This window comes from Hypanus sabinus, chromosome 3, assembly GCF_030144855.1.
Source record: "Hypanus sabinus isolate sHypSab1 chromosome 3, sHypSab1.hap1, whole genome shotgun sequence".
NCBI classification, from domain to species: domain Eukaryota; kingdom Metazoa; phylum Chordata; class Chondrichthyes; order Myliobatiformes; family Dasyatidae; genus Hypanus; species Hypanus sabinus.
In genome coordinates, this window is record NC_082708.1 from 45,140,909 (window position 1) to 45,167,530 (window position 26,622).

The following is a 26,622-nucleotide window of genomic DNA, read 5'->3' on the forward strand; positions in this document are numbered from 1 at the left end:
TCTTTGGTATGTAATCTGAGAGTTCCACATGTGCTGTTCCATTTGGGAGTGTTGACTAAATATCATATTCTATTTCAGCAGAGGATCGGAGATAGTGTAGAACTAAAGCTAAATGGTAACTGGATTACCCCATAAGCACCTTATGACATTATTATTGGGGAGATAATGACTGGATTTTTTGTCAGAAAGTAATTAAATTTTAATGGAGTTCACTTGGTTGTTACACACTCCTTTGGAAGGCAATAAAACTGTATGCAGAGCCAGACATGAATGTTTGAGTTGTTCTTTATTTCAGTTACAGAAGTCGAACAAAAAATAGATACCTGCTCTTCCTTAAGGCACAATAATGCCTTTATTCAATATTCAAGACTCAAGATCTTGGAAACATGAATAAAGGCATTGTTGTCATAAGAATAACGGATTAGAACAGAAAACAAGTTATCTTCACATCTTTAAGGCACAATATTGCCTTTATAATACAAATGAGACAAATTTGTATAATCCATCTCCAAGGCATTTCCCTTCCTTTGCAAGATTTAAGCACAGGTAGCAAAATGACTGTACTGGATATAAAATTTCAATACAAAACTTGTTTTTGGTGTAATTAAACTAATGTATTACATAAATATGTAACTATTTAATGTAAAGTGTTAAGATTCTAATCACTGAACAAATGAAAGGAAATACAATTAGATTTTTGAGATAACATTGACTAAATCATATCTTTAAATTTCCAAAGAAGTTGCGCTACTGCCACTGATAGATCATAACTGTATTCTCTTATGTCCACGTGTAATGCTTGCAGTGATATATTGGCTTCATAAAGTTTGACCAGAGCATTTGATTTTCAGGAGCATGGTGTCCTCTCCCAAAACAATCTCTGCTTTAAAAAGCAAATTTTTCCTGTTTTGGATCTGCTTCTTTTTGTTAATGATTTGTTAAAAGCTCAAATGCACAAAATTGAAATGACAGATAATGGAGACACACAGTGCACAAGCCCATTTATCCTATGACGTTCACACGAACCATCAACCATCTTTTACCAAGGATTCCCAAACTGGGGTCTGCTGACCCCTTGCTTAATGATATTGGGCCATGTACCTGCTGCAGTAATAGATTATCAACTGACCCACCCACAGCAAGTTCTGGCCAAATTGCCCTTTCAATGGGCGGCATGGTTGTATAATGGTTGGCACAACGCTTTACAATACCAGCGACTCGGGTTCAATTCCCACCGCTGTCTGTACATTCTCCCCATGATGGCGTGAGTTTCCTCCAAGTGCTCTGGTTTCCTCCCACAGTCCAGAGATGTACCAATTACTAGGGTAGTTGGTCATTATAACTTGTTCCATGATTAGGCTAGGGTTAAATTTGGGGTTGCTGAGCAGTGTGGCTCGAAGGGCCAGAGGGGCGTACTCCACACTCTCTCTCAATGAATAAGTATATAAATAAATGTATCAGGAGTATCAAAGCAAGTGGGGTGTTGCAACAGCAATGTGATTCCACACTCCAACCTTGCAGCATAGACTCAGTACATGTCTGTTCTGTGACCCCACCAAGCATACCTTTCTAATACTTGTTCAAGCCGGTTCAAACCTGGCATCCTTATGCCAAAGAGATCTATCTGCCAAATAGACTTTCAAACCGTGATGTTAAAAGTGGTCCCCAGGAGCCCAGATATGTTTGGTTCTGTTCAGCAAACCTACTTTAAACGTTGGATCAGTCTGACATATCCAGCCTTTAGCACACAGCACAGTTTACACAGGGTAGTGCGCCTAACCATATCATTCAATTCTCACCATCTGGACTTGTTCAGTTACTGCAAACTTGTGGCCATGATGTTAGCCCACTCAAGATACGCTAGCTTGAGCCAATTTTCACTCTTGGCGGTGACTAAAACAAGGCAATGGCTGGACATTCAGTCCACTCCCAAGAATGCGACTGGCTTTGATCCCATCTTTGAATGGTTTAGTTGAGTGAAACTATTCCTAACATCCTCCTGTACGTATCAAATTTCCTTCTAAACACACTCTGGCTATCATATTTCAGAGTTTAGTATACTTATTGAAACAGCATTACCACATTAGTCCTTGGTGTAGTCAGCAACACTTCGAAGAATACAAGGATGACCAGCATTAACGGCTCTGAACTGACCTACACCTCATGCAAAGACTGACATCCTGGTTTTCCTTACCAAAGCAAAACGTAACTTCACTTACTACCCTGATTGTTATACATGAAGTCATTCCTTTAGAAAAACATTAAGTGAAGGTTGTCTTGTTCTAAAGTACTATGATGGACAGCAAAACCATAAAGACTATTTTTAGGGAGGAAGTGATGAGTTCCTGTTATTCCTTGTTATTATTATTTGTCAGTTGGACTGTCAATGGACTGATTACATTAGGGGTGAAGCTCTTTGTAATATTCAGTCAGGTTTTAATAGGATCACCTTGACACACATTTGATTTAACTGAATTTCAGAGATGGTGCTAAGACTTAAAACACCACACATAAGATCAAAGAATCAGATTTTTGGTCAACATTTTTGTCTTTTGATATCTTTCAATTTAAGCCATGAACAAATTAACTTTTGAGGTACTACAGATGCCCAGATTTAATTAGAAGTAATTCCTAAATTAGGCCACTCCTGCTGAAGGTAGATTGTACCAATCATTTTAAAATGATAGAAAGTATCTCAAATTATAATAATGGTAAATTTAAGTAATATTAAAATGGCATTAATTAAAGTAGGTTCAATCATGAAATGGAAGATATTTATTATCTGATATTGTACTACATATAAACTGTTGTTTTTAGAAGGTTCTGATAACAAATCATATACTTTCATAATTCCTGAAAAAATACTGACATTGCAATTTCATATCTCACTCTGGCATCAGACATCTGATTGACTGAAAAGAAAAAGTAAGGAGTCATAATTTTCTAATTATTCAGGTTCAAGTGTAATTATGCAGACTCACTGTATTCATTCTGCTCACCAGCAATGGGAAATAATAACAATTAGTATATTTTTTGTCAAATTTACAATCTAATTCAACAAAATGTTTAAATATATTTACAATATAATGTGAAATTCATAATGTTTGTTGAAGCCATACCAGGGTATTATTATGTATAAATATTCCTCACAGTGCTTCCTTGTGTCTGTTTGAGGAGCAGGAAAGCTGTCAAATAATATATCAAATTCAGATTCAAGTAATCAAATTGTAATTCCTTTTAACAGACTGAATGCCCTTTAGCAGAAGTGTCTTACTTATATGTGCTGTTAATAGACTCACTCACTGATGGAAACAAACAGCAAGGACTCATTTCATTGAAAAACGTAGTAACAAAGTTACAGGGATTGCTAAGTTGGTGGTTTGGAACTTGCTGGCAGCTTTAAACAGATGACTGGCATTTAGCCATCTAAAAGGCAGAAGTCCAGGACACTGGCACATGCTTTGTCAAGTGTGTAGATTCTGGGCTTTCCTAATAACTAAAGGACCACACGTGTCAACACATTCAGTTACTGATCGTCATTCCTCAGTAGTTGCACTGGGGACTCATATCGCCGATGGCATGGTCTAGCCTAGGAGCTCAGGTGTTAATGATTTCAATGGGGATTGTGGGACTCTAAACTAAAAAAAGATGAAAAGTTACTTGTCTATGTTTATTTTGTTTAATTTTAATGTTTATAAATATTAATAATTGTTTTAGGTGCTTTCATATTGGTGTATTTTAATTTTCCTTAGGGACATTCAAAATCCCTTTTGATCACTGCCAAAGTTGGGTGTGAGAACTTGCTGGCTAGCAAAGTCTTTGAAAATGTTTCAGGGGGTCTTCTTCACTCCACCTCTAAAAGTCATGTTGCCGCTACTACATAGGAAACTTCAGCCTCGGGCTTTGGTCCTCTACGAGCAGCCTGTTAAATGCAGGAATGGAAGCATCGTAAGTGTCAGTGCTGAACATCGCAATGCTTTTTATTCTCCAGTTGAAACCGAGAATGAATAAAAGAGGTAGCAGTTTCACCAGTTTTATTGGGAGCAGACAAGCATTCTCACTTTCCTTTGAAGGCACTGGTGGTACTATTAACCTTTCCCCTTGACTCCCGGTACAGTGCAGTTCAATGGAAGTTTTGACCTAGCTGTCACCAGTATTAGAACATGAACATCAAGGGCAGCAGCACTTTCCTTCTTGCTAAACCAGTGATGCTGAGGCCAATACATATAACACACTCTTTGCTAACACAGGTCAAGTTAATTCGCACTGAGCAGAAATGAAATTTGATAGCTTCTTGTTTTACAATTGAAATCAATAGAGGAATCATCAGAAGAAAGCCACTTCTTGGATTATTTGTCCCCAACAACTCATTGGAATAGAAGCAGTTTTTGGGTTGATATTTAAAACCGACATTTTGTACAAAAATAATTATCAAATTCAAGTTTAAAAAATAGTCCAGTAAAAATACTATTTAACAACTTCATTAATTTTTCTACCCAGTGCTCTTTTCAGTGAACCTCTCAACTGAGTGCATGAAACACTGCCAGCAGTTCATTTCTACAGAAAGCAGAATCCAGTGCACTATGTAAAGTTTACTCATTGAAGTAACTCCCTGTATGTATTTTGCAACATAACATTCCTGATTTAGCACATGATGATGTATTAATGACTCCTTATACTGACAGAATGAAGTAAAATAGGTTATGTGGCATCACTCTTTAATATGCTCCCAAAATAAAACATTTTTTCCCATAATTAATCATTCAAGAAAGACTTTGTGGATCATCCATTCTAAAGTGATGGATTGCAGTGAATCCGCTTAAAAGGAGCACCCTTAATGGCAAATACTTACGTTATCAAGCACGGTCAACTGTTGAGGGAATGAATCAGCTGAACAAATGTTTTCTTTTTAATATGCAAAATGGACATTAAAATGACCTCATTAAAGATTTTAAGATTATAAGTAGAATTGACAAATGAAATTTAGGCAAATGACTTATTATTGCTGAAAACTTCAAGTTTCTTTCTGAGAAGTATGAGATCTTCAAGAACTTGATGAGAGATAGAGTATGAAGGGGTAAAATTCATCAAAAGGACATTGGCCTGTTAGGACTGAATACATTACACACTTTTGTTACAAGTTGCTACCCTGAATAATCAGTGATTGTTACTGAAAGAGTGTGGCTTGTTTTGGTAACAGTTGGAGTTAGTTAAGGTTTTTTATTATATATTTTCTCACTTTTCTATTTGAAATCCATTGTAAATACCATTAGCTGGTTGTAAACTTCTCCATGAATCTGATTGTAATGCACTTGTGTACCTCTTGCACTGAATATTTGCAAGAATATTTTGCAAAGTCTAATTTTACCCAGAACGCCTGTGACAAGATGACAAAGTCGACAAGAAATAAGGTTCATTTAAAACATGTGAAGTACAACTTGAATCTACACCAAAGACACTGTAATCTGTTAAATTTACGTCCTGTTTGACAGATAACAGTGGACTATTATCTGAGAACCTTGGATTGTATTGAAAAACCTTACAAATACCAACACTGCAAACAAAAAAACAAGTTTGAAAGTTGTGGAATTCCATTCAAGCAGTGCAAAAGAATTTTCTTTGAGCCAAGGGAAATAAATTTGACTAGATCTTGACAGTATCAAGGTACTCCAAAAAGCTTTCAGCTTGATAACAGACTAAAGCCTTGTTCTCACAATGAACTGCAGTGCTGAAAAGATTTAACATGCTACATAAATGTCGATTTCTTCAGTTAAATTCCAATTATAACCTGAGTGCAAACTGATGGCAATGCCTCTTTTAAAAAGGTGCTGAAATACTTAGCAAAGTAACATCTGCAAGTGATCATACACATGAAGGGAAACTTTAATAAAAAGCATTTATCAATGGGTTTTATTCTTTGACAGAGATTTGCTTGTTATGCACTCATCTCAACCTCTTCCTCAGTGTTTTAATTATAATGGGTCAATGATAAGAATCAACACAGGCTTTCAAACACGTTTTAGAGCAGGACAGGTTTTGCTTTGTTGGAAATAGAGTATTTGTAGTGATCTCCTAATTGAGGCACCACCAACATTCTTATTACTATTTCAGTACCTTTCTCCCACTAGCATTCTTCACATAAGTGCTGTTTTAATGGTACTTAAATCAAATGCATTCATCAAAAATGCTGACGAGAATAGCAAATGACCATTATAAACCTGTGGTAATTATACTATATTCATCACTCTGCAAATACATTTACAAATACATATGATAAAGGCTTTTTGAAAATATTCTGAAACAAGCATATGTGCCTTGAATGATAAGAAAAATTGCACACTTCTCTATCTACAAGTTTTCTTTAAATTTATCACTCTGCATGCCAAAGTCCACAATGTGTAGTGGGAGCAATGAGGTGGCACCCTTCTTAATCAGCACGGGCACTTTATTTTAAACCTAACAAAAAGAGTTCTCTTTTTGTCCACTCTAATGTTGTGCAGTCTTAATCCTGTTTCTTTGTTTACAAAACTAAAGAACAAAACTACTCATAGATAGTCGTGGGGTTTTTCAATATCTAGGTAGATTGGGTGCTGGATCCCAAGAGAGAGAATTTGTCAAATGCCTTTGAGATGGCTTTTTAGAGTAGCTTGTGGTTGAGCCCACTAGGGGGAAAGCAATTCTGGATTGGGTGCTGTGCAGTAGGAGGTAGTGTTCATAATATAATAGAATTCATACTGCAGTTTAAGAGGGAGAAGAAAAAATCAGATGTATCAGTGCTGCAATGGAGTAAAGCACATTACAGAAGCATGAGAGAGGAGCTGATCAAAGTTAATTGGAAGAGGACACTGTCAGGGACGATGGCAGAACAGCAATGGCTGGAGCTTCTGTGGGCAATTCTGTGGTGCAGGAGAGATACATCCCAAAGATGAAAAAGTATTCTAAAAGGAGGATGAGGCAATGGTGGCTCACAAAATATACCCAACCAACCCTCCTGCTGAAAAAAGAAGAGTTATATCATTGTCACAAGCAAAACTGATGAAGTTCTGTGTAAGAGCAAATTAACAATTGCATGCAAGATTTGTGGTGGTAGCAGATGGGAAAAGCTCAAACTCCTGTCAGAATAATTTCTGATCATGAAGATTTTCTCTTTGCCTGGTCATCAGAAGGGCAGCACCTACAATGTAGCTTCTTTCAAAGAACACAGTCAAGGTATTGTTGACCAGGGTTTGTACCCACAACCTTTTCATTCAGGAAATCAAATGAGCTAAGCTAGTACTCATTTACTGTTGAATTTTGTCTTTACTTTTGCAATATCATCAATGAACTGCTACTCCGGAATGCAAAAAGTTTAGTTATTTGCATTCTTCTGTTTCCAATGTTACAAGGTGATTCATTCATTTGTTTGTCCGCACACGCACGTGTGTGTTTGTGTGTGAGAGGCAGAGTCTGTGTACATTATATCTCACAGGCATATCTTCCACCATCTGCATTGAAATTTTAAGAGTCAAAATCAGCATTGGGCTTATTCTGGTTTATCAGCATCATTCTGTTATATGACATTAAATTTGTTATTTTGCAGAATGAGTACAGTGCAAGATATGAAATTACTATACAAGATAAATACATTGTGGAATAATGAGATAGTGTTCATATACCATTCAAAAATCCAATCGAGATGGGGAAGAAGCTGTTTCTGAATCTTTATGTGTAGGTCTTCAGGCTCGTGTACCACACCCCTGATGGTAGGAACAAAACGAGGGCATGTCCTAGGAGCAAGGGTCCTAACTGATGAATGACACCATCCTGAGGCTTCATCTTCCATTTTGTCTGCAGCCACACGCTGAGCTATGGAGAAAAAAGAAGCCATATTCATCAGCTGTTTCTAAACCTGATTCACCTGCTTTACTGTTGGAATCACTAACGAGTCACTACTTCCATAAATACTGCCAATTGCTATGGAACTGACTGAAATTATTTATCACCAATCTGGTATAACGAGTTCAATACCATAAGACTATGAGACCACAAGATATAAAAGCATAATTAGGCCATTTGGCCCATCAAATCTGCTCTGCAATTTCATCATGGCTGATCTATTTCGCTCTCAACCCCACTCTCCTGTCAACCTCTGCCTAAATACACCAATTACTTGGCCTCTACAGCCACCTGTGGCAAAAAAATTCTACTTGTTCACCACCCTCTGGCTAAAGAAATTCCTCCTCATCTCTGTTCTAAATAGACACCCCTCTATTCTGAGAATGTGCCCTCTGATCCTAGATTCCCCTGCTATAGGAAACATCCTGTCCACATCTACTCTATCTAGGACTTCCAATATTCAATAGATTTCAATGAGATCATTCCTCTAAACTCCAGAAAGTACAGGACTAGGGCCATCAAACTCTCCACTTACATTAACTCTTTCATTTTTGGAATCTTTCCCCCCATTATAGGAAACATCTTCTCCACATCTACTCTATCTAGGCCTTTCAACATTCAATAGGATTCATTAAATTCCCGCCCCCCCCCCCCCATTCTCCTAAACTCCATCAAGTACAGGCCCAGAGCCAAAAAAAGCTGCCCATTTCATTTTTCTGAACCTCCTATGAACGCCTTCCAATGTCAGCACATCCTTTCTTAGATGGGGCTCAAAATCTGCTCACAATACTGTGAGGCCTCACCATTACTTTATAAATTCTCAGTATTATATGCTTGTTTTTATATTGTAATCCTCTCAAAATGAATGCTAACATTGCATTTGCTTTCCTCACCACTGACTCAATTGGCAAATTAACACTTAGGGAATTCTGCAAAAGGACTTCAAAGTCCCTTTGTACCTTGGATTTTTGAATTTTCAGACATTTCAAAGATAGTCTATGCTTTTGTTCTTTCTACCAAAGTGTATGACCATACACTTCCTAAAAATATATTCCATCTGCCACTTCTTTGCTCATTCTCCTACATCCTTCTGCAGCCTCTCTGCTTCCTTAACACTACCTACCCCTCCACCTCTCTTCATATCATCTGCAGATATTGTCCACAAAGCCATCAATTCTATCATCCAAATCATTGAGATACAATGTAAGAAGAAGCGGTCCCAACACCGACCCTTGTGGAATACCACTAGTCACCAGCAGCCCATCAGAAAAGGCTCCCTTTATTCCTACTCTTTGCCCCCTGCTAATAAGCCAATGCTCTGTCCATTCTGATATCGTTCCTGTAATACTATGGGCTCTTACCTTGCCAAGCAGTCTCAATTGCAGCACCTTATCAAATGTCTTCTGAAAATCCTAATTGCTATTTCTTTAAAGAATTCCAACAGATTTGTCAGGCAAGCTATTCCCTTAAGGAAACCATGCTGACTTTGGCCTATTTTATCAAGTGCTTTCGACTACCCTGAGATCTCATCCTTAACAATTGACTCCAACAGCTTCACAACCACTGAGATCAGGCTAACTGGCCTATAAGTTCCTTTCTTCTGCCTCCTTCCCTTCTTCAAGAGTGGAGTAACTTCTGCAATATTCCCATCCTCCAGAACCATGTTAGAATCTATTGATTCTCGAAGTATCATTAATAATGCCTCCACAATCTCTTCAGCTACCTCTTTCAGAACCCTGGTCCAGGTGGCTATCTACCTTCAGACTAGTCAGTTTCCCAAGCATCTGTTCCCTAGTAATAACAACTGCACTCATTTCTGCTACCTGACACTCTTAAAATTATGGCATACTGCTAGTGTCTTCAATAGTGAAGATTGATACAAGATAATTGTTCATTTACCATTTCCTTTTGGTCATTGCTACCTGTCCAGTATCATTTTCCACCAATCTGATATCTACACTCACCTCTCTTTTACTCTTGAAATATCTGAAAAACTTTAGATATCTTCTTTGATATTACTGGTTAGCTTATCTTCATATTTCATCTTTTCATTCCTTATTACCTTTTAGTTGTCATCTGTTGGTTTTAAAAAGCTTCTCAATCCTCTAACTTCCCACTATTTTTTGCTATATTATATACCTTCTCTTTGGCTTTTATGTTGGCTTTGACTTCCCATGTCAACCATGCTTGTGTCTCTCCACCTTTAGAATGCTTTTTCTTCTTTGGGATGTATCTATCCTGTGCCTTCTGAATTGCTCCCAGAAACTCCAGCCACTGTAGGAAAAACGTGATAGCAATAGAGAAAGTGCAGAAGTGGTTCGCCAGACTGTTATCTAGTTACAGAGAGATAGCATAAGCCATATGGAAGTTGTGGTAAGGCGAGGTTAAAGACAACATGCAGGCAAGGATAACTTGGGCAGTTATAGTCAAGTGAGACCTTTGACATGAGACCATCAGAGAGCTCGAGACAAGAGACCTGACAGTGTACTCAAGCTGGACAAGTCAGGCCTCAGTAGTGAGATTTTTCATCCTAAAACATAGCATCACTTTACACAAAAACAGGTGCTGGAGATATTCAAGATAGGAATAATGGAAGGTTGTGAAATTCACCCAACAACTAAGGGACAATTGCTCTACTAACTTCAAAAAGTCATCAGCTGTCAGCTTGAAGTTTTGATTGATTTTTAGCACCTTTATTGTGAATTGCGATTGATTTTGCAAGTAAGAAATTCAAACATATACAATTTACCAAATGGTCAATGTCTGGAACTGAGAAGCCTATTTGCATAAAATTAGCAGTTTCTCTTCAGACTTCAGAATCATGTGAGTGACAGGGGCCATGCTGTTCCCCTTGTGCACAGTGAAATAAATTATGTTTGTGTCATAAGAGTGTGTGTGTGTTCTACACCCAGTTATTTTAGTTATTTCTTTTCTTTTATTATTGGCAATGACAGCTGTGTTTATTCACACTTCAGTATAGGGTGACCTTGTAGAGATTTATAAAATCACAAGGGACATAGATAGTGTAGTTTGTCACAGTCATTTTCTCAGGGCAGGAAAGCCTAGAACTAGACACCATGGATTTCGCGTGAGAGGGGAGACATTTTAAGGAGATATGAGTTGTCAGGTTAAGAGAGTAGTGAATGTCTGGAATGAGCTGCTAGAGGGTGAGTGGAGGCAGACATGATCACACACTGAAAAGGCATTTAGAGGATCCCCGGATAGGGAAGGAGTAGGATAGACCTAATGTGGGCAAATGGGATTCACATAGATTGGCATCTTGATTGGAATAGGTGAGGTGGACTGAAACAGCCTGTTTCTGTACTGTATGCTTATGTGATTCAATGAATGGGGTAGATTTTCATGGCATTGATTCTGCTGAATTCTGCAACAGATAGATCACCTGATCTAGCAATTTACTGCACATTAATAAAGATTGAAATCTGCCCACAAATCTGAGCTTTACAGTGGGAACTTTCCAAAGGAGAGGCCATGTTCCCACTGTTGACATCTGAGATCTCTCCTGAAATAGCCACTGCACTGGAAAGTGTCACTGCCCATCCAGATAGAGGACAACCCCAAACCACAATGAACTGTATTAGAAAATAATCTTGCCTTCTGGCAGCAGCCAGTCAATAATACTCAAGCTCTCTGTAAGGAGTTTAACTGTATGGAGTTTGTCCCTGTGATTGTGTAAATTTCCAGCTGGTGCGCTGGTTTGCCCCTCATTCCAAATGGATACAGTTTGGATAAGTTGTGGGTATGCAATGCTGGTGCTGGAAACATGGTGTCACTTGCAAGCTGCCCCTAACACAACCTCATCAATGCAACAATGCATTTCACTGTGTTTCAAAGGTTTGATGTATATGTGACAAATAAAGCTAATATTTAAATGTTTAATCTGAGATTTTGTGCATCTGACTACACAGGGACCCATTAGGATCTTCCTGCCTCCATGAACTGTGGTAGCGTAGTGAAGTTTTATTGTAGGAGAATGAATTCATCACCAGAAAACAATTTGGCAGTTAACATTTATTGAGTAAACGAATTTGAAAGGATTGAAAGTGATGTCGCAAGAAACTATGCTTAATTAATGATCCCTAGTCAGGTAATTAATAATAAATAAATATTTAAAATGCTTGAGATGCCTATTAATATACTTGTTCCTAAAGAAAGATTAATATTTTATGTCCCTTAGAAGGGCTGCAAAAAGCACAACTGTCAGAACTTGCCAATGACTTGAGCTCAATCTGGGCTGCGGCCATTCTTGTGAGTTGAGTTCTCTTCTAGAGCAATGTTTTTAAAGCATCAGGACAGAACATGGACAGTTAATTTGCTAGTGGTAACCTGAGCTTGAAATTTCTCTCTTTTTTTGTCAATTTCAATCAAATTTTATTAATGCATTCATTGCAACCTGATGGAAATTCTTGCCTGAGCCAGTCTAGCCCCCGTCCACTGGTGAAAAGTAAAGAAGTCTCCCATAAAGACCCCATGAATCTTTATGGGATCAAACTGATCCCATGAATCAGTTTGCTCTCATTTCCATACTTATCCTCATCTTGAACAACTCTGAAGGAGTAGGTTGGAATCTTTCACAAAAGCAGTCAAATGAATATTTTCTTTGGAATAAGATTCTTTGAAATCCCTGACCGTAGAGATTTGTGAATATGTAAGTCAATGCTGAGTCTGGTGGATTTTTAAACTTTAGAGGAATGAAGGGTTTTAGGGATCTGGCAGGAAGATTGACTTGATTTGAAAGAGCAGCCATAATCTTCTGGCCTTCTGATCTACTTCTTCTGGTTGTTTTGATTCTTAATGTGTTGCAAAACATGATTCTCAGTATCAGACTGTACACGGCTTTGAGGATATAGGGATAAATGCTTAATTTCAAGAGTCAGAAATTAATAAACTGAAAATATTTGGAGTAATAAACATTGAAAGAACTTAAAACATACCAGTCTTGCACACCTTTCCCATCTAAGTATTCATTTTGCTGTGGTTGCCATGGAAATGGTGGCCTGAATTCATCTTTCAGCAATGTGGACTATGGCCAGTGTATTTGAATGGAGCATGCAATTATATTGTTAATAGCATGGTTTGTATAATTTGTGTTCATTCTCTTTGGATATAAATGTCATTCCACATGTTTAAATTTATTAATTACATTCTACAACATAATTGGTTTCAATTTCCCCTCCTAGTTTTACCTGAGGTGGATCATGACTGCCCCGGGTGAAGTGTTACCATACACCATTGGGGATGAGAGCTAGATTAAATAATTATCATTTTCCAAGCACAACTGCATCACATGACTGGACTTCCAACTGTGATCCTCCAGAGGAGCATAAAGCATGTTTCCCTCAGTGACCATATTACATGTAGATCCATCATTTAAAGTTTCAGTGGTGATGTTATGAAGTTTAACATACTCATACAAAACAGCATTCATTAGATCTTCTTAATTTTGAATTAATCTTTGTTTTGGAGGCATTGTAGAATAGCCTGGATAGATTCCAAAGAAATGATAAAACCAGCAACCATGTCAACATTAATTGTATAAAATTAGATTTATTCAACTACCTGCAAAATGTTTGTACTTGTAATATAACCGATTATTCAATTTATTAGCAAAATATTTCCCCCAGGTTTCTTTCATCTTGTAATCTCTGCTTAAATCTCCATGGAGATATTCATTTTTAAGATTGTGATGCTGGATTTAGGCAGCTGAGTTCTGTCAGTTGCTGACAGTCTGTTGAACCAGGCACTGAGGGAATGAGCAATGCCACACACACCTTATCTGTATAAACCAAAGGCTTTTATCTAATTTTCCCCCTTTATCTACTGTTGATGACAAATGACATTATTTCTTGTAAAGTATGCAAAGAATGAGCTTCTTGTATCAAGCAGCTTGCTCTAAAAAATCAGAAAAGAGAGGTAAGTTGTTAGGAATATCACTGGGATTTTTGTGGATACCACACTTTGATGTTACTGACAAGGGATTGTTATAGGTTTGGCATAATATGAAATTCAGAACTGAAAAAGTATTAAAGCATTCTATAGCTGAGGTGAAAGTAAAATACAAATGCTCATTACTTCATAACTTAGAGTAATGTGTGTTTACCTAAGGTGCACGGTGTTTTATGATTTTAGAAGCTTTGAGGCAGAACTTGAAGAATGTGAAATAAGTCATACCCATATCTCCAAAACATAGAGATTTCCCAATTTCTGATATTTGCTCTCGGGGTCTTGAAGGAGAAACCAAATATACCAGGTAAGACAATGAAAGACTCTATCATCCGTAGACAATTTTCCTGCATAGCTCAAGCAAATATTTCCAGTGAACAAACACCTGTGAAGCGCATTGGAAAGTATGACATAGGGAGAAACATCTGAGAGAATATAATTGCCAAAATAGAGAAACTAGACTGATAGATGGACAACCAGGTCTGCATATCTGCCTGAAAATTTCATGGTTACTCTAACGGATGGTTTTTAAGACATTTAGTTAAAATTTAATTTTAATCTGCACCTGTTTCAAATCCTTTTCCTTTGCTCAGTGTCTGAATACTGTGACAATAGATTTACTGAGCAAACATATGTGAAACGGAAGAGAAGGGCACCACTATGGCATCATGGCACTATTTCTAAAGTGCACATTCCAGTCTGGCATGTTGCTTTTCTAAATGGAATGCACAATATGTTGATGATGTTCATCCCTCAGAGCCCTCTGCACGCTGAACTTTGCTTTCTTTTTAATTTTCTTTAAACCTTTCATGCTTGTACTGAAAATTCAGAAGTAGCATTTCAGGTCACTGTAAGAAAGATGATTTGAAAATGTTTTAGATTCTGTATCTTAATCCAATAACTGAATGTATTTTGGTCCCCTCCTACTTTTTTTGCAGGGCTTCTAATTAATATTGCACAGCATCCAATTGCATATTCCCTCACATAAAATATACAAGTTGGTTGAATTTTTAAAGTAAGACCAATGGAACACATGAAGATCATTTTATCAAGATCTTTCTGTGGATGCCAACTAATGGTATTTTCTTCTGTAAATCCAGTTTCTGTACTTCCTGAGCAGGTCAGGCAGCAGATACAAAAATGAACTAATAGTCAATGTTTCAAGCCAACACCCTTCATCAAGACTGAAAAGGAAGAGGGAAGAGGCCAGAATAAAAAGGTGGGGAGAGAGGAAGACATTAGGTAAATGGAGGTGTGTGGGAAATGTAAAGGGCTGAGGAAGAAGGAATCTGATAGGAGAGGAGAGTGTACCATGGGAAAAATGGAAGGTGGAGCTCCACCAGGAGAAAGTGGTATGCAGGTGAGGAGAAGAGATAAGAGGCCAGAGCAGAGAATAAAAGAAGATGGAAAGAGGTGGAGAAAAAAAAAAGTGAAAAAAAGATTACTGGAAGGAAAAATCAATGTTCATGCCATCGGGTTGGAGGTAACCTAGACAGAATATGAGGTGTTGCTCCTCCACCCTGAGAATGGACTCATTGTGACAAAAGAGTAAGTCATGGACCAATATGTCATAATGGGATAGAGGATAGGAATTAAATTGTTGACCACCGGGAAATTCCACTTTTGGCAGATGAAACAGTGGTGCTCAACAAAGTGGTCCCCCAATTTACATCGGGTCTCACCAATGTAGAAGATCAGATACTCCAGATACAACAGATTTGCAGATGAAGTGGTGCTTCACCTGGAGGGACTGTTTGGGCCCCTGAATGAAGATGAGGGATGAGGTGAATGGGCAAATGTAGCATTTCTGTTACTTGCAGGGATATGTGCCAGAAGGGTTGTTAGTGGAGATGGACAAATAGACAAGGGAATAATGGAGCAATCCTTGTGGCAAGCGGAGAGTGGGGGGTGGAGGAGTAAAGGTTTGTTTGGTGGTCGGATCCCATTAAAGATGATGGAAGTTGCAGATAATTATGTGTTTGGATGTGGAGACTCATGGGGTGATAGGTCAGATCAAAAGGAACTCTATCCATGTGAAGGCACTGGGAAAATGCGGTGACCACTGATGTCAAGAAAATGAAGAAGATGCAGTTGAGGTAAGTATCAATGGGTGAGAAAGGGAAATCCTATTCTTTGAAGAAGGAGAACATCTCTGATGTCCTGTAAAGGAAAGCTTCATCCTGGGAACAGATGTGGCAGAGACGAAGAAGCTGAAAAAAGAGAATAGCATTTTTGCAGGAGACAGGTTGGGAAGAGGTATAGTCAAGATAGCCCAGGAAATTGGAAGGTTTATAAAAAAATGTCAGTAGACGGCTTATCTCCAGAGATGGAGAAAGGGGAGAGAGGTATCAGAAATGCATTTCTTTACTGCATAAGCTCTTTGCCCAATTGGCTCCAAACCCAATCTAAAATCAAAATTGCACAGATGTCCAGAATTTTTTCCTATTTTATAGAGTCATAGAAAACCATAGCACACAAACAGATCCTTTGGCCCATCTAGTCTGTGCTGAGCCATGTATATTGCCTTATCCCATCAACCTGCACTGGGACCATAGCTCTCGATACCACTTCCATCCACATACCTATCCAAGCTTCTCTTAAACATTGAAATCAAAATCACATCCGCCACTTGTGCTGGCAGCTCACTCCACGCTCTCACCACCCTCTGTGAGAAGAAATTACCCCTCATGTTCCCACAAAGAGAATCCCACATTCCCACAGAAATCGTTGGGTGAATATGTCATAACTAGGTCAAATGACAAGTAATATGCCATTGTTTTCAAATTTTCATTTGTAATGCTATGAACAGTAACATTTTAGGTCACTGGGAAGTATTAATAAGACAGTATAGCTAAGGAACAGGCCTTTTAGCCCACAATAATGTGCCAAACTATTTAAACAAATAATTAAATATCTAACTAGACCAACCCTTTCTGTATTCATAATTCCTATTTTCTGCAATATTCATGTCCCTATCTAAGAGCCTCTTAAAAATGTCTATCATACTTGTCTCTACCATCACCCCTGGCAGCACATTCCAGGCACCCACCACTCTCTGTGTAAAATAACTTCCCCTACACACCTTCCTTGATCTTATCCCTTTCTCACTTTAAATGCATGCCGTCTAGTATTCGACCTACCGACCCTGGGAAAAAGATACTGGCTATCTACTTTGCCTATATCTTTCAAAATCTTATAAACCTCTAATAGGTCTCCCGTCAGTCTCTTGAGGAAACAAATCACCTCATAGGAAACACCCTCTAATCTAGGCGGCATCCCAGTAAGCGTCTTTTGCACCCTCTTCCATGGTGTGCATCAATACTGTTAAGGATCTTGCTATTAACAGAGTACTGCCTCTTTACATTTGATCTCCTAAAGTTATTACACAATATTTATCGGAAGTACAGATTCAGATTGTTTATAGTATTTTGCACATTGAGAAGAATGTGTATTTTTGAAGACCCTTTTAATGTCAATTTTTTCGTTGTTAATGTTCATCATAACAAAATAAAACCATCATTATTTATTGTCCAATGCATTAAGCATTTTGGCCCCATTTAGACCTATAAATTAGTTAATGTGGTCAAAGTGACATCCCAAGCAGATGACACCACAGTCATGCCTCCACCATACAGTATAATAAATAGAGGTAAAACTCAGAACTCACAGAGAAACCCACATTTAATCATTTTTAGCAATTGTGCCCTTCAATTTAACAATATTTGTTTTGCTTAAATGATTTTAGACACAAAACAATGAATGGCGCCAAGTTCCTAGTGGGCTTGCTTCGTGTGTGTGCCAGCTGAGCTCTATACTGCTGCTCGTTTTTCAGGCCTGTCTGCCACACTTCTCCAAAGATTGGCTGACCTTTCTCATCCAGTTGGCCTAAATTATCACACAAAAAAACTGTAAACTCTCACAATCTTATTTTGCTGCTTTTTACATTTTCAACAATCAAAGGACCTTAGTACAGATCTACTTTACAGCCTTACAAATAATTTATCTGAGGTTTCCTTTTCAACATCAATCAGTGTTCCTGTATTAAGGACATTTCCACGCCCTGGTACAGGTTTACTTCAATAAATTACATAGGAGCTGATCAAAGGAACTGTGTTTTCTCAGCTGATTGCATTGCCACACACAATGTTCTTATCAGATATCAGCAGTATAGTGGCTGGCACAGATTTAAAGAGCTCCTCTGGTTCTGCTGTTGGAAATGCTGGTAGTGGGCGATTGCTGCACATGTCATACTTTTCTCTTCTTTCAAGCATGATAAGTTTGTAAGTTGGTCATCTAAAATGTCCTTTCAAGGCTAGATAATGGAGGTAGATTAATGCTTAGCTCATATGTATTTAAAACTCACTGTTTATACCACCAAAAAAAACACCAAAACATTTTGGTGCAGTCAACCATGGTACTAGCCTGTCACCAATAGGGGAAAAAGAAACGTATGATTTTGATGACTTCATGCACCAGGTGCTGAGCGTGGCGGGGGATGTATGGATTGATTGGGCCTTTATTGTATGCAAAAGTTGGCTGCTCAGTTTTTCTGTTATTCCCATGACATAAAATCCTTACAATAAATTGACTGGTGCATAGCAGCCTCAGCAATGCATACATTGGGCCCAATAATTATGACAAAATTGTGGCACGCATTTTCACTACAAAGGATTTTTGGCACATGTGCAAAGATAGAGAGAAAAAAAATCACAAGTCAATGTGCACATGCAATGAATTTGCACAGTTTGTACTTTCCTTTCTTTTGTTCCTGATCAATCAGGCACAACGTATGAATAATGTAGAACTGATACACTTGGCAGGGAGTGAGCTCTTGCAGGGTTCTCCAATGGCAGACAACTTGGGTACTGTGAAACACAGTGGTACAGCCTGGTAGAATATGTGTTTAACCAGTGATTCCAACACTGGGTGGCACAGAGAGCAGCTGGTTAACTCAGTCAATTATACTTGCTGCTAAAGGATGTATAAGAGGGAGGGCACTGCCATGGTGAAACTCCATGTTAGATAAAAACAGACAAGTCATCGATTAGCAATTATACAAGATTCAGCATTTCCTCTGAAACAGTAGCATTAATATTTTATCTGCAAATATGAAACTAGGTTTTGTGCTTCATTTCTTGTATTTTAGACACCTTTTATGAAAGAAAATAAAAACAAACTTTGTCTTCTTTCTCTTCAGTAAATTATGCCATAAATTGCAACAGATAAGAACAGCGCTAATAGTTTTCACTGGCAAGGAATATGAATATTTAATTCTGTACCAAGCACAGTGTGAAACAGATTGTGCTGGTGAAAATCAGCCCAGTAACCTCTTTTGGTTGAAAGCTATTTCTGGGTCTCCTCTGATTTGCTGTGGTGACCAGAATTAATCCTGCCCTATGGTATTTTTCTGAACAGATTGCTCTTTGTGTTGCTTCTAAAATAATTTCCGAAGCATGATGATACTTGTGTGTATGGAAATTCTCATAATAATTGCAGACCTAGAGCTTAATTTTCCTTCATTACCTGCCTCTACTTCAGCTCACAGGAATGGAAGATAACTGAATTCTTTTAGTAAGGGTAGCCACTGCATGGCAGTGGTACAGCATTGGTTTGTCCATAGACAAGGAGGCCCGATTGGAGACAAAGCTCTACTGCATAGATAGTGAGCGCACGCACACACACGCGCTCTCTCTCTCTCTCTCTCTCTCTCTCTCTCTCTCTCTCTCTCTCTCTCTCTCTCTCTCTCTCTGTCTCAATACATGTAGCCCATGCATGCACGCACACACACGCAGAAAAGAAATCATAAATGCATACACAGATGTACAAAATTCTCCCAAGAACCCTTCAGCCATACAGATGGTGCAGCCTGACAGCCTGGAATGCTCAGATCAAGAGCTCCTAGAGTTCTGTCGATGGACTAGTGGCTCCCAACACACTACTTCTGGTCAATGGAGTCAGAGTTGGAGCAAGTCCTCATCACCAATCAGCATACACAATAACACAGACTTTGGGGCCGTTTTGCTTCGGTGCTGCGCCCACGTTCTCTGCCCCTGCACTATCTCATAGGCTCCAACGTCGTCCGTGAATTGTTGCCTGTCAGGTAGGGTCCACACAGTTAAAATTGACCTGGAATCCAGCCAGATAAAATAGGACTGCAATTTGTACACATCTCTGACGTTTCCACATAATGTAGGTAGTGGAACTCTACAGAATAATAGCGGTTATTCTGGAGCATGGTGGTGATCTGTTCACAATGAGATTACCTAACATGGGTAATGTTACAATTATTCCAAAGCTTCCTCAGTTTCACAGACAATTTAAAAGCCTATCAAGATCCATCATCCTGATATTGTTGAGTGCAGATTAACACTGAATCCAAGAGCAGATTTCCTCTCAGTTAGTATTTCGGTTTGATCCCCAGTCGGATGCATCCGTACCATTGCAACAGTCAGGACACATGAGGCTAGAAAATCTGCTCTGAAAACCTTTGACCTGCCTCTCACCTAATACCTCATGAGCTGTAAGCTAAGCCCAGGCTTTAGTTCATGTGCTGAAACCTGTTATCCATTTTGCACAATACCCTCCTTAACCCCTCGAATTTGATGCATGTGAGTGTGGATTTTATATACCTATAAACCAGAACACATATTAAAAATTTCTGGCATGGGAGTCAGCAACTTTGCTGGAATTTTTTGTAATGGACAGGCACACCTTTGGATCTCCGCTGACCTCTGAGCCCCATCGAATTCCTATCATGCACTCCCAGTGAAAGAGGCTCAAAGCGGAAATTGTAAAATCCACACTGTATGTGATCTGTTACCTGCCAGTGGCAATTTTATTTTAAGCAGACACTTACTGAAGTTGTTGAGTACCCATTTAAACAAGGCACTGATTTAAAGTATGTCCTGTCCTTTTGCAGATTGCACTCTTAATTGGAGAGTCATTATTAGCCACGTGTGGTTACTTTGCTCATGTTTCCATTGCTTAACATAATTTTTCTTTCAACTCTAGATTTGCTTATTGCTCTAATGCTCTGATTCAGTTTATTCACAAACCTCTATTTTCCATTTCTAGTTCTTTATAAATTAAACCACTAAGGGCACTTTGTTGCTTTTTTGGAGGAGGAGGATGCGGATCTAAGGGTTCAGTGGTGGAGATATCAGGTTCACATCCAAGTGGAATGAAAACAGAACTTGCAGCATCATTGTTTAGGCGGCATCTGTGGAAGGAGAAGCAGAGTTAATGTTTCAGGTCAAAGACCTTCATTCTGAGGTGGGAAAGAGAGAAAGCAAGTTGGTTGTGAGGGAGGAATGGAAAGTACAACAGAATATCTTTGATATAATGAGGTCAGGGTTACCCTGGTGATGATAATGTTTATAGAGCCTTGTGGTTAATTAGAAAAGACAATTAGAGAAAGAGAGAACAAACAGAGTGGTCTGTTAAAGCTGGGAAATGTGTGTCCGAACTATTGCTGAAACGGAAGGTGAACACTCGAAATCCTCAGAGCCATTCTGCACTTCAATATTTCCAGCCTTTCCTGACATTCTCTTCAATTTTAAATGAATTGGTTTTCTCACTCTACCAGTTCTAGTGAAGTGTACTGAACTGAAATACTGCCTCTCTCATTTCGCAGATGGTGTCTGACCTACTTGAATATTTCTAGCATTCTCTGCATTTATCGCATTTTCCATATTTCATATACCCATATTTTCCAATCTTTCTTATGATACAGAAATAAACTATTCTGTCAATTGAATCTATGCCAGCTCTCAGAGCAATCTCATTCTCCCACTAATTTTCCCTGTACCTATTCACACTACATTCCCATTAGCACTCCCAAAGGAATTATACTGGATTTTTGGATTTTTCCATGTTTTTACATCATCCTGCCTTCTATTTAGCTCACTGATTGCCTTCTGTTTTCCACTATGATTATTAAAGAGCTTTGGCTTTGTTTCAAAAATCAACAGCTGTCTTGAACCAACCAATCAACGTGCATAAATACAGGGCAATTTGTTAGTTCAAGAAGTTTTATTATGTAAAATGAACAGTCATTTTTGCTTCACCCGGCATGATAATTACCGTAATTCTCTAGAATTCATAGAATGTGTTTGAGTCAGACATATAACATCTTTAGGTTTTGATTTTTCTGGCTGTAATTGGAGTGATGGTTGGAATGACACCACCAGTCACTTTCCTCCGGAAAGTCTGCACTCAGTCTTTTCTATAGTCCTAGGTGTTGTGTTTTTGTTTTGTTCAATAGTTGCAGATGACTGCAATAGCATGGAACCATTCTTACCATGGCCTCTTCATTGTTGCATTTTGCTCATCTCGAATGTGTTTTACACTAATGAGTTGCAGCCTTTCAAAAACTGAAGCACCATTGTATTCCGTTCCTTCCCAAGTATAATTAAGTGCTTGATGGCTCTGGACTTAGAAGAATAAAGTGGTAAACTCATTGAAACCTATTGAATATTAAAAGACCTAGATAGAGTGGACGTGGAGAGGATGTTTCTAATTATTGTAGAGAAGACCAGAGGGTGTAGCCTCAGAATACTAGGGTGTCCCTTTAGAACAGAGATCAGAAAGAATTTCTTTAGCCATGGGGTCACAAATCTGTGGAATTCATTGCCACAGGTGGCTATGGAGGCCAAGTAATTGTGTATACTTAAAGCAGAAGTTGACAGGTTCTTGATTAGTAAGGATGTGAAAGGTTACAGGGAAGAGGCCAGAGAATGGGATTGAGAGAGAAAATAAATTGGCCATCATCGAATGACGGAGCAGACCTGATGGGCCAAATGGCCTACTTCTGCTCTTGTATTTATGGTCTTATTAAAACATACCACGTTTTCCTTAAACACTTACAGGATAATCTGGTGACTGAGTAGGGTCAGAAGCAGCTGATGTGCAAATGGAAATCTGGTTCCATCACTGTCTGACTGCACTGAGGAGAGTCCTATCCAATTTAATACAGAGCTGTAGACAGGAGGACATTGAGCAACTAGAAAACAAAGTCCTCCAGGCTGTTGCTTAGAATATTCATCTTTAAGTAATAGAAATTAATTACTTAGAAGGAAATAATTTGGCTCACTGGAACTCTGCTGTGGATCCATGAAGCCTGAGCTGGTCTGTTGTCAGAGGCTTGGCTGTATGTTGAAATTAAATGTGATCAGGATGTTTGATTCCATCTCCCCTTAGGGAGTTGCAGACCCAAAGCTGCCCATCACCCACACACTCCTTCCACTGGATCTCCTCTCCACCTCTCTCCCTTTAATTCATACCCCACTGTCACCTCCAACACAATTCCATCATTTTTAGCCCTAAGTCAAGCATTTACCACCTCCCTGCTTCTGATATTATTCCTGCCCTCGTTTGCTTATTACCCCTCCTCTCCTGGATCCACCTATTGCTTGCCAAGCCTTGCTCCACCTCATCCCACCCCCTACCCTTTTATATTGGTTATCTTTCCTCTCTTTTCCATCCAGATAAAGTATCTCAACTCAAAACATTGCCTGCCCATTTCCCTCCACAGAGGATGCTTTACTTATGGCGTTCCTCCAGCACTTGTTGAGTTGTTCCCTATTCCAGCACCTGCAGTCTCTTGTGTCTCTCCTTTGAAGGACTCCTCCGCTTTCTGGACGACAAACATCCTGTCCGTGGGAAGAATTGGTGGTTCTAATATCAAGTGTTAATCACATGTGCAGGACCTAGCAGTCACTAGAGGATGGAGCCCACCCTCTCTCCACAAACTGGACCAGTTAAAGTAGCCATTAACTAGCTGCAGGTTGGTTGACGATTGATCTATAGAGTGCTGGTTGGAGTAAGCCTTTCTCCATGCCTTGTGCCAGTGTTAGTAAGTGTAGTTCTGTAGATCCAGACATTATACTTTTTGAGGCACACGAGTGAATCTGCAGTTGCTGGAAATAAATAAAAACACAAAATGCTGGCAGAACTCAGCAGGCCAGACAGCATCTATGGGAGGAGGTAGTGACGACATTTCGGGCTGAAATCCTGGGTACTTTTTGACTTTGGGTTTTGGCAACACAGTGCTGCTCCCAAATCAAGGTCCTCTAGTGATCACTTCCCTTCCACAGAATGGGAATTTGGCCAGTGTACCCAGAGCAGGAAGGATAAGTGTTTAATTGGCAGTGTTTCGACAACAATTCTAGATGTGCTTTGAACAGGACCAATGCAGTCAGATGCTTCATCTCAATAAGAAGGTCCTAACAGAGACGTGCAACAGGATGCAGCCACAATCAAAACTGTCCAGAATCCAGATCTGCAGCTGGTAGCAACACAAAGACTATTGGATTTTTCCAGACTGCAGCAAGGACTATTGGAAACAATTTGCATCCATGGTTAAATTTTGGTTATTATAGATGAATTGAATTGATTTGACTTTATTACTTGCATCCTTCACATACGTGAGGAGTAAAAATCTTTACGTCTCTGTCCAAATGTGCAATGTGCAATTTATAGTCATTTATAATAAACAGTATGTACAACAGGACAGACTATATAACATCGAAATACAGTTGTGTCAGTATGAATGACACAGTCTGACGGCCAGGTGGAAGAATTTGTCCTGGAGCCTGTTGGTCCCAGCTTTTATGCTGCAGTATTGTTTCCCAGATGGTAGCAGCTGGAATAGTGTGTTTGGGGAGATAGGGGTCCCTTTTTACACACCTGTCTTTGTAAATGTCCTGAACATCTACAGATGTTCTGGGCTGTCCCCACCACTCTCTGCATAGTCCTGTGATTGAGGGAAGTGCAATGATGCGGCCTGTCAGATGTTTCATACACCTAAACACTGGAATTCATCTCCTTCAATTCAGGGAGCATTAGGCAGTGTGAAGTCTCACCAGCTTCCCAGCAAACGGTGCAGAGTGCCATTGAAGGTATCACAGGGGAGTAGCACAAACTCAAAGGCCTTCAGTCCTGGTTGTACCAACTATCCCACAGCTTTACACTTTTTCCAGAAGCTGTCAAAATGCTTTGATTTTACATCAGTTTTTGCTGTCTTCCATATTTTGCCCACCAAGCAATTTGATCACTGGAAATAGGTTCACTTTCTTTCAAACGTGGAACTTGAATGCAGAGCAATTGTGTATATAATCCGAGATGCAAAGTGACCTGCAATCTCAGTGAGCTAACAAGATCACTCTGCACTTGTTCTGTGATACATACTATGATCGTGTGTGTGTGTCTAGGTCCTTATGTGAGTATTATTTGTGTGTGTGTGTGTGTGTGTGTGTGTGTGTGTGTGTGTGTGTGTGTGTGTGTGTGTGTGTGTGTGTGTGTGTGTGTGTGTGTGTGTGTGTGTGTGTGTGTGTGTGTATTTTCTAATTTGCCATGGACTCTATGGAGGAGAAACTGTATTTGTGAGGCTGTACCACTGCCTGCAGCTGCAGTTTGCACATTCCCAGCTCTGCCGCATCGACCATTCTCTTCCCTCCACTGACAAAGCCTGGTCCACTGAGTTGCTCCAGCAGTTTGTTTTTCACTCCCTCATTCTGGGTTCATGTCTGTTCCCACTTTCCCAGCTCCAGTCCTGAACATCTGTTGCAGCACTGTGACAGAATACAAGCCAACTTCATCAACCTTCCAAACCACACTGACGCACCCAACTGGACAAAATTCTTCTGGCGCCTCTCCTGAAGGCCTCTTCCTGTCACTGTGCTGCCGTTTGCCAGGTGGAAGCTGATTCTGTTCGCTGGAACGCACTGGCACTGCCTTTGAGCAGCTTCGGGTTGGGGAAGCCCAGCTTCAGCTTCAGACTGTACCCTCACAGCATGAGCACTGGCGATTTGGCCTGTTGCCTAGCAGCATCCCACTCTCAAGTGGCAAAAGTCAGAGCCCCCACTACAGCACTCTGAAGTGTGGGGCTTTCTGCCTGTACTGACGTTTTGGGCATCAGCCACTCAATGGCTTTCTTTCCAAGACATGAAATGACTACCACTTCTTGCTGAAAAGCTCCAAGCTCTGAAGGAGCTCACGGGCATGGTTTCGCCATATGTAAACTCCCCCTTGTTACCTTCAACAGCTTTTAGCAAAACCTGTAATGGGTCATTGTTTTTTTCCAGTTATCTCCAAATTGTGCAACCTCACACTCGAGAGAGTGAACCCCCACACCATCCTTCCCCTGCCCAGCCTCCAGCCCACCTGTACACCTCAATAAGCGGGGAGCCCGATCCGGAGCCGCCTGTGTCAGATTGAATGACAGCGTGGCGTCTTTCCGTTGGGTATTTTTAATCAGAAAGTCACAAGGGTAGGGTCAGGGTAAGGGGAGGCAGATGTAACAGCTGCATACTTACTCCATCTGCAGCTTGTAAATCAGAAGAGATTGTGGGATGTCAGGGATGTGGAATATGAGATAGGGGATTACATGTGAGCATACCATCAACTTTGGTGGTCCCAGTCCTGCCACGGCCACTGCTGTCACACCCGGAAGTGTAAAGTGTGAATATCGCACGTGCGCCTCGCTCCGTTGGCGCTGGTGGCTTCAGTTCCACCTCGAGAAAATTGCATAATAGTGACCATCATGCAACGTGTCTGGGTAATGAACTTACCGTGGTTGGATAGTCCGGGATGAGCGCAAGCTCTGGAATTTGATTGTAAGGCTTGGAGTCACGGCAAGTACAAAATGACATCTCCCAGTCCTTGTAACAAGAGATTTTAGGAAGTGGATAAAAGGGGTCCAAGCAATTAGCTGAAGACGTATGACTTTTCCCAGTTCAGTCAGCAGCCTCAGCAATGTGCATAAACTCTACGTCCTTGGACCTT

The 26,622-nt window shown here is 39.7% G+C and overlaps 1 long non-coding RNA gene across 3 annotated transcripts in view; it reads right to left on the reverse strand.

The window, feature by feature from the left end:
* Positions 1-535: 535 nt before the first annotated feature.
* The window catches only part of LOC132391264 (uncharacterized), a 72,646-nt gene continuing 46,559 nt past the window's right edge, over positions 536-26,622 (reverse strand). For 2 of the 3 annotated variants that reach the window (XR_009511148.1, XR_009511150.1), the window contains 2 exons: positions 10,015-10,149; positions 6,411-7,845 (listed from right to left, as the gene is read on the reverse strand). This is a non-coding gene — a long non-coding RNA (uncharacterized LOC132391264). Of the gene's footprint in view, positions 3,923-6,410; positions 7,846-10,014; positions 10,150-26,622 lie in introns of those variants that run through there. The other variant, XR_009511149.1, reaches the window with a different exon arrangement.